The 7,648-nt window shown below is 44.9% G+C and overlaps 1 long non-coding RNA gene across 1 annotated transcript in view; it reads left to right on the forward strand.

Annotated features, from left to right (window-relative positions):
- The first annotated feature begins 3,940 nt into the window (after positions 1-3,940).
- The window catches only part of LOC116699466 (uncharacterized), a 10,853-nt gene continuing 7,145 nt past the window's right edge, over positions 3,941-7,648 (forward strand). Inside the window, exon 1 of the long non-coding RNA XR_004334434.1 lies at positions 3,941-4,131. This is a non-coding gene — a long non-coding RNA (uncharacterized LOC116699466). The remainder of the gene's footprint in view (positions 4,132-7,648) is intronic.

Below are 7,648 nucleotides of genomic sequence, written 5' to 3' on the forward strand. Positions count from 1 at the left end.
TTTCTTTGGAGCATCGTTACTCACACTGTGTACATACAAAAACAACCAAACAAAGATATACACTCTAATATACACACAATATATACATACTCTGAACAGAAACAATATAGAGGCATGAGTGCAATGAAGAGATCAATAAATTACTTTAAATGTGGGGCATAGTGCAAAGGATACTGGGATAAATAGTATTATGTCATTATATTATAATATGAACAGCATGAACATATGAACAGTTATGTATTAGGAAATGAGAATGATGAATAAATAAAAAATAATAAGTGAGATGTGAGAACGGGAAAGATGATAATACTAAATAAGTGGAATAATAAGTGGAAGCAGTGAACAGGTGCTGTAGAGACAGTGTTACTGGGTTATTGACCAGAACTGAACCTGACACTGTGGGTCAGAAGTCAGCTGTTCAACAAAGAGGTGGCTTGTGGGTAGAAACTGTTCCTGAATCTGTTGGTTTTGGCGAACAGTGCTCTGTAGCGCCCCCCAGAGGGGAGAAGCTGGAACAGGTTGTGTCCGGGGTGAGATGTGTCTGCAGTGATCTGTCCACAACGTTCCACTTCCAAGATTCTTTTTGGCCAGATGTTCGTTACATTCCGCTTTAGTTGGGATCTAAAAACCGGTGGTTTTCTGAGGACTATGGTTACCTGGTCCCCAGATCTCTGCAGGGTAAATCCAGACAGCTAGCTAGACTATCTGTCCAATCTGAGGACTATGGTTACCTGTCCCCAGATCTCTGCAGGTTAATCCAGACAGCTAACTAGCCTATCGTCCAATCGAGGACTATGTTACCTGGTCCTCAGATCTCTGCAGGTAAATCCACAGCTAGCTAGACTATCGTCCAATCTGGGACATGGTTCCTTGGTCCTCAGATCTCTGCAGGTAATCCAGACGCTAGCTAACTCATCTGTCCAATCTGGGACTATGGTTCCCTGGTCCTCAGTCTCTGCAGGGTAAATCCACAGCTACTAGACTATGTATCCATCTGAGGACTATGGTTACCTGGTCCTCAGTCTCTGCAGGGTAAATCCAGACAGCTAGCTAGACTATGTATCCTAACCGGGGCCTATGGTTTACCTGGTCCTCAGATCTCTGCAGGGTATCCAGACAGCTTGCTAGACTATCTGTCCAATCTGAGGACTAGTTACCTGGTCCTCAGATCTCTGCAGGGTAAATCCAGACAGCTAGCTAGACTATGTATCCTAACCGGGGGCCTATGGTTACCTGGTCCTCAGATCTCTGCAGGGTAAATCCAGACAGCTTGCTAGAATATCTGTCCAGTCTGAGTTTTAAACTCAGCGTACACGTTTCACCAAAACAAGTTCCTTCCTGAGGCTATTTTGTCTATTTTGGCTCTGTCCGGTGCTTAGCGCCACCCAAGACGATTGTGAGTGGTTTAGAGAGATTCTAATAAACCGGAGCACGTTTTTCTCCCATCCCAGAATTCTGTGTGGACTAGCAAGACCCTCCTCCGCAGCGCTGTGGTGGAAGGTCTGGCCATGTGATACTAACACGTGGTTAATTAATGGATCCTTTGCAGTATTCCAGAATAATAACACTAACCAAGAAGTTCTTATTCATGGCTTATAACCAAAATTAAATGTACAATTTAATATCAGAAAGTGGGTCAACATCTTTAGAACCCATTGAAAACCACATGGCCCTTCAATTGATTTTTTATATTATTTTCAGCGAATATGGAATTATGAGATTTCCACATGATAGCATTGACACATAAACTCCCACACGGTTTCTAGATTTGTGAAAGAGCTGCGATTCAAGCTGTAGCTAAATTAAGAGAAAAGAGAGATTAGAAGCTCAAAAAAAATCAAGCCAAGGCTGTTGCTCTCTTTTAGAGCTTTGAAATTAGACTGGATACTGAACACACATCTAGGTGCTATACTTCTAAGAGCATCATTCCCACCGGTTATGCAAATGAGCCTTCAAATCCGCACAATAATCCGATGATGTGCTGCTTTGTTCGCATTTAAGCGTGTTATTTTATCGGTTTAAGGAAGACAAGGGCAGAGCGTCTTCCCAAAAAAGAGCTAATTTGTGGCGGACGGCCTCTTGATTGTCGTAAAATTGTAGAGTCACAATGAAGTGGGTGTGATCCTGCGCTAGGTGCTTCCTTCCTTTCAGTCCGAGGGTCTGGGCCTAATAAAAGGCCTGTGTGGTGTAGCACAGACAGACCGCCTTTCTTGCTGTGTGGAGAAATGTGTTCAATCACCATGACTACCGGTCAGAGAAGAGCCCCCACTGTGGCTATTAGGATTTCTCTGTCTGCTCACACACCGGCTCAGTATGCGGGGTTAACAACTCACAGACTGTATTATGGATATGAATGTGTGTGTATGCAGGAGGTCTGCTGTAGGTCAAGGGTGATTTTGCATTGTAATTATCCCTCTGCAGGATTGGTGGTGGCGTTTTTAATTCAAATAATCGTCTCTTGAAAAAAAAAATGGACTAACCCCGGACTCCGCCGCCTCCCCACAGTAGCACTGATGTGAGAAGGGGAACATGAGAAAGCTTTGAGCAGTATTGATTCAGCTGAGTACTCTCGGAGCGAGTACCAAGGATCTGAAGAGAGAATTATCCATGCACCATTTCCTCCCCTACTCCTGTGTGGAAAATGTGCAGTTCCAGCTGTCTTGTAGCCTACATACAGCAGAAACACACACACACAAAAAAACACACCACACACACACACACACACACACACACACCACACACACACACAACACACACATACACTCTACACAGAGCCCACACAGCAGGGACAGATGCACACATACGGAAAGTCACATCTGCACACACACACACACACAAAACAAAGAACACACACAATCTTACACAGAGACAACACACACAGACACCACACACCAAACACACACACACACACACACACACACACACAACACACAACACACACACACACACACCTTAACACAGAGCCAACACATGCATGGACAGATACACATTCAATATACAGAAAGTCACATTCGCACACACACACTCACACCACACGCACCACACAGACACACACACATACTCTTACACACAGACACACACACAGACACACACATACACGTAGCAAACACACAATACACACACTACGCACACACACGCACCACACACACACACACACACACACACACACACACACACACACAAAACACACCACACACCCACACACACACACACACACACTCTTACACAGAGCCACACACATGCATGGACAGATACACATATACAGAAAGTCACATCCGCACGCACACACGCACACACACACGCACACACACACACACACAGACTTTCTTGAGGTTTGATGTTGCAAAATAACGGTTGTTTGATTTATTTATAGTTGTTCCCTTCCATCTGGTTAATCTAGATATATTGTCATATATTATAAATAATTATTATATTATCCACATTAAGTTTTTATCTTAAAATAGCACACAATCAAAAGAGAAATATAGGCTGTACTGCTGCAATGGTGTAAATCTTAAGGTTTTCTCTATGTTACATTTTTTTTATGAAATTGCCATTATGGGGTTATTACAGTGATCCCAGAGCCTTTACTAAGAACTCTGAGGTCATTTCTAAACACTAATAGCTACCACAAACACTCTTTGGTTACCATAAGTGCTCCAATTTGCCAGTTAGTCCATTTGAGGAGATTATTGGAAGCCATAAACTCTGGTGGATCAGTCCACCAATGAAATTTCTGAGACACAGGGCATTGTCTGCATATGCCGCTTTGCCCCGAATATCCTCCTCTCCCACTCCCCACCCGGTTTCTCCTGAATAATACACGACACCCACCCCCTCCTTTCAGCGTCATCCAATGGCAGACGCGCATTTCATCAAGCTATCTCCACTGAGCCAATCCCGGTCCTCCCGGTAATCCCTGTAAACCGGATGCCCTCCCTCCTGCCTCTCAAACGGACGTAATCAGTGGATCTGAGAGCCGGGCGCGCAGTCGGTGAAGAGTTGGTCCCGGACGGTAGTGATGAGAGTGAAAATACCCAACTGGGGCAGACTTGAAGAAACCGCATCAGTCCACCTCGAGAGGACACTGAATCCAGTTGTTTTCCAAGCTGCGGATGAAGGGGATTTTGTGTAAGTATGACATAATAGATCTAAAAAATAAGGAAGCGTTGTTTTGGCAAATGCAGTGGAATCTATACAAAGTGGCGCTGTAGTTAAAAGGGAAAGTATGCGTCTTTAATAGCCTATATGCGTTTTGATTAAGTTGATATTGTGCGGAATAATATGCACATCGAAGGGCTGGGAATCTGACGTGATGGGGTCTAGGGTGGCGCTCTGGTGAGGGCTTCACGTCCCATAAATGAGCGCATGTGAAACATGCCAACGGATGTAAAAGCGTGCGTTTCATCGCTCATTTCATAAGAACATCCATGTGACCCGAGGGTGGGAAAAACGGGATTTCCACACATCCAACATTTTTGTTTTTGCACACTTCAACTTTTGGAATGAGACGCATCGATTGGAGCCTATACACAGTATACTGATAAATGTAGTTTTTTTCGCTGCTGGGAAAGTTTGAACGATATGTTTTTAGCCAGTGCAGCCTAAAAGGAATCCTGGTGGGAGCCTCCCAAACAATACAACTTCGATTAATTCCACTCACCAGAGAGATCTGCTGTTTCTGTTCGAGCTGAGAGTCGGCGAACGCTGATAAATGGTGGCTATTATTTTTCAGCTGTAATGCGCACCGGCTTTGTGCGGACCATCTGTCATTGTATATCTACATTACAGCAGCCCTCCTACCCCCCCCCCCCCCCACATAATCTGAACGAGACACCTGAAGAGCAGAAAGCAGACAGTGATCATTCACGGCCGCCATCCGTTCTCTTGGCAAGCCGTGACATGATCCGCCCGTGTGGATTTGCGCGTAACGTAGCCAGAAAATGAATTTGCACTAAAACAAACCGGCGCAATTCAAATATTTCTTCAAGAAGTGTGCAGTGCGACATAACGCATGCATGACTGTGTGTGTGTGTCCCCCCCCCCATGTAGACAGGAATAGTGCAAGTAGACCACAAGCGTGGCTTTTGCGCATCCTGAATTCTCGGAAACGGCCTGTGCGCATCTGACTTCCTCCCGGAATTTGGGCCTCCAGCACATGGCAAAAAAACAGCCAGACTGCCATTTTCAGGGTGGGCACTCTGAGAGGATGCACTGACCAAATAAACACACTTCATCACGAGCGTTACACACTTAGTTTTGGCTCAAACGTGCCGCTCAGCTTTCACCCTCCAGATAATTTAAAGCAGCTGAGGCTATCTTTCTTTAAGGAGACTTTAGTCTCAGCGTGCAGTGCCAAGCACTAATATGCCTTAAGGTTAATGAGGCAGTCTCCATAAATTATTTTGCCATTGGATATAGTAGGTCTAGACGCTTGGTGCAGCACATTTTACTGGCTATGGATGGTACACAGTGTGCTTTAATGAAAAAAAGCATGGCTTTTAAAACAATATAATGCATGAATGACATTTAACTGCTTGTACCTACATTTAATGTGCATAATCCATCTGAGAAAACCAAATCTGTGATGTTCTATGAAATGCACAATGGATGAACAGTACTGAAAGGTGCTGGTGTGCTGTGATGGCATCACTTCCGTCCCGTGTAATTCACTTTGTCCCTCGTGAAGAGACAAAGCAGCATCCTCCCGCTCCCTCACAGCGAAGAGCAGCGAATGTGAATGTCCGAGCGCATATCTCTTGCGGGGCTTTAATTCAGTTTGGAGTCGCTCTCAGAGAATCATCAGGGCGAGTGAATGGGGCGAAGTCACCGTCTGCCTGCTGCTGTAACGCGAACACAGGGCTGACTAGATGTTGGCTTATCTTATCTCCTATTTGAATTATGATGGTCATTCCTGTGTAGATCGCAGGCACATGTGATGAGCTGCAGCCTGCCATCACAGTGGAGAGGCTCTCAACCACACACCATCTCTGGCCTCCGTGGGACAAACTAGGTTAAAATGAGGTTTTTTGTTTTAGTTAATTCGGTTAAAATGTAATGTGGTCAGGACGCATCAGGAAGTCCCATCTCACTCCTCCTCTCTCTTTCCCTGCTGCCATCAGACATTGAACCCACGAATGAGGAGGAAGAGAAATGCTCACACACTTGCCCCACCCCCTTAGCTTTTTTTTTCAAAACATTAAACACACTATACGAACTTTATTTTTTCATTATTTCCGAGTCATCTGGAAGTCATAAAAGCCACGCATGCCCAGTGGATAATGAAATACAAATATAGAAGAAGAGTTAGGTAATGTCTGTACTGTTTCTTTATGACTTTATTGTAAATCTATGGATCCAAAGCAGAGGATCCTATCGCAGCTGTTTACCCCATACCTGCCTGCTTTGTGTTTAAGCATCACAGGTAAATGAAGTTAAGGGGTACAAAAAGTTCCTAGTGTGCTCACATGTGTGTGTGTGTGCTTCTCTCGATTGCGCGGCTTCAGTGTTGGGTAAATTGAAAGATTAGGGCGGCGGAGACCTCTGCACCCTGCCCCGGGCATCTTGACATACTGCCTAGAGTTGAGTGGATGACCTCTGACCTCCTGTCTAGCCAAAGGCTCAGGTCTGCTCGGGTCAAGCCAGGTGGCTTTCAAGAGCCTATATTGGCCCGTTCAGGAGCACGTGACATTTGAACTCTTTCCACCTCGGGAACAAACGCGTTCTTTTGGTTAATTGTGAAAGTCGCATGCCTTGCGTGTCACCGTGTAGATGTGTGTGTGCGTTGGTGTTACCTTTACATTTATGTATTATAAACACACGGTAAAAGGATATGAGGGAAACCTGTTAAAACCTGGTAAACTTGGAACATCTGCTCTGTGACGTAATTTGATTAGAAACCCTCCTCTGTGCTTAATAGACAGACACTTGTCCAAACAGTTTTTGATGCTTCAGGAGCTCCTTTTACCTAGAAGCTCGCGCTAAAAGCTTTCCCAGACACGCGAAGAAAAGAGATATTTCCAGCGAGTTGTCAAAGACAGATTCGGGTCCGCCATTGGACGTCACTCTCAGCTCATTTAGGAGACGTCACAGCTGTCGCGCTGCCGCCTTTAATCACGAAGCACGGTGTCTGTAAGACAAGAACGTCGCATTAGTCCCCGTCTTGTCACAGCTCGGAGAAACAGCCTGTTTCAATTCTGTCACAACATGCTCTCCATTGTGTCGCCGATGCGAGCAACTCCCCATGGAAATTTTGGAATCTTTCCCATTGTTCCTCAAGGAAAAGGGGGGGGCTTTCATATGGAAGTGGGGAACGCCAGGAAATGACAGGCATTCTTTGTGGACTAGTTGAAAATAAACTTGTGGGTCCGTGCTTCCCTTCTCGACAGCTAAGCAAAAAACTAGACATGAGAAGAGGGGATTACGGTCTTTAAAAAAATCCCTCAATGGCTTTTTCACTTTCTTATGTTTCCTGCTGCAATTTGTCTCAAAAGTATATTTTCTTACCCAGCATCCTGGAGCCATCAGAAGTTCAGCTAAAGAGTTATTGTCAAGGGCTTTTCACTCTTTTCTCTACAGTTTCTTGAATGGGTGCATTCTTATTTTCCTACTTATTTGTCCTTATTTTGCCTTATCTCCCCCCCCCCCC

Source organism: Etheostoma spectabile, chromosome 12 (assembly GCF_008692095.1).
Source record: "Etheostoma spectabile isolate EspeVRDwgs_2016 chromosome 12, UIUC_Espe_1.0, whole genome shotgun sequence".
NCBI classification, from domain to species: Eukaryota; Metazoa; Chordata; class Actinopteri; order Perciformes; family Percidae; genus Etheostoma; species Etheostoma spectabile.